Below are 1,519 nucleotides of genomic sequence, written 5' to 3'. Positions count from 1 at the left end.
ATATGTTCTGATGGTGGTGAGAGTGGAGCACGACTGTCTCCGTGGGGCAATTGGCTAGTGCGATCGGCTGTTAACCGAAAGGTTGAAGTTTCGAGCCCACCCGGTGGTGGCGCGGCGCTTTTTTTTCGTTGGTCTGATAGCTTTGAAGATATGTTCTGATGGTGGTGAGAGTGGAGCAGGACTGTCTCGGTGGCGCAATTGGCTAGCGCGATCGGCTGTTAACCGTAAGGTTGCAGTTTTGAGCCCTCCCGGGAGTGGTCTGTTGCTTTTTTCTTTGCTTTGATAGCTTTGAAGATATGTTCTGATGGTGGTGAAAGTGGAGCACGACTGTCTCCGTGGTGCAATTGGCTAGCGCGATCGGTTGTTGACCGAAAGGTTGGAGGTTCGAGCCCACCCGGTGGTGGTGCGGCGCTTTTTTTTCTTTGGACTGAAAGCTTTGAAGATATGTCCTGATGGTGGTGAGAGTGGAGCAGGACTGTCTCCGTGGCGCAATTGGCTAGCGTGATTGGCTGTTACCCGAAAGGCTGGATTTTCGAGCGCTCCCGGGAGTGGTGTGTTGCTTTTTTCTTTGCGCTGATAGCTTTGAAGATATGTTCTGATGGTGGTGAGAGTGGAGCACGACAGTCTCCGCGGCGCAATTGGCTAGCGCGATCGGCTGTTAACCGAAAGGTTGGAGTTTCGAGCCCTCCCGGGAGTGGTGTGTTGCTTTTTTGTTTGCTTTGATAGCTTTGAAGATATGTTCTGATGGTGGTGAGAGTGAAGCAGGACTGTCTCCGTGGCGCAATTGGCTAGCGTGATCGGCTGTTACCTGAAAGGTTGGAGTTTCGAGCCCACCTGGTGGTGGATCGGCGCTTTTTTTTCTTTGGGCTGATAGCTTTGAAGATATGTTCTGATGGTGGTGAGAGTGGAGCAGGACTGTCTCCGTGGCGGAATTGGCTAGCGCGATCGGCTGTTAACCGAAAAATTGGAGGTTCGAGCCCACCCGGTGGTGGTGTGGCGCTTTTTTTTCGGGCTGATACCTTTGAAGGTATGTTCTGATGGTGGTGAGAATGGAGCAGGACTGTCTCCGTGGTGCAATTGGCTAGCGCGATTGGCTGTTAACCAAAAAATTGGAGGTTCGAGCCCACCCTTTGGTGGTGCGGCGCTTTTTTTTCGGGCTGATAGCTTTGAAGATATGTTCTGATGGTGGTGAGAGTGGAGCACGACTGTCTCCGTGGGGCAATTGGCTAGTGCGATCGGCTGTTAACCGAAAGGTTGAAGTTTCGAGCCCACCCGGTGGTGGCGCGGCGCTTTTTTTTCGTTGGTCTGATAGCTTTGAAGATATGTTCTGATGGTGGTGAGAGTGGAGCAGGACTGTCTCGGTGGCGCAATTGGCTAGCGCGATCGGCTGTTAACCGTAAGGTTGCAGTTTTGAGCCCTCCCGGGAGTGGTCTGTTGCTTTTTTCTTTGCTTTGATAGCTTTCAAGATATGTTCTGATGGTGGTGAAAGTGGAGCACGACTGTCTCCGTGGTGCAATTG

The sequence above is a fragment of the Rhipicephalus microplus genome, unplaced genomic scaffold (assembly GCF_043290135.1).
Source record: "Rhipicephalus microplus isolate Deutch F79 unplaced genomic scaffold, USDA_Rmic scaffold_116, whole genome shotgun sequence".
In the NCBI taxonomy this organism is placed as follows: Eukaryota; Metazoa; Arthropoda; class Arachnida; order Ixodida; family Ixodidae; genus Rhipicephalus; species Rhipicephalus microplus.
The sequence above is the reverse complement of the archived record's forward strand: the minus strand, read 5'-3'. Positions refer to the sequence as shown.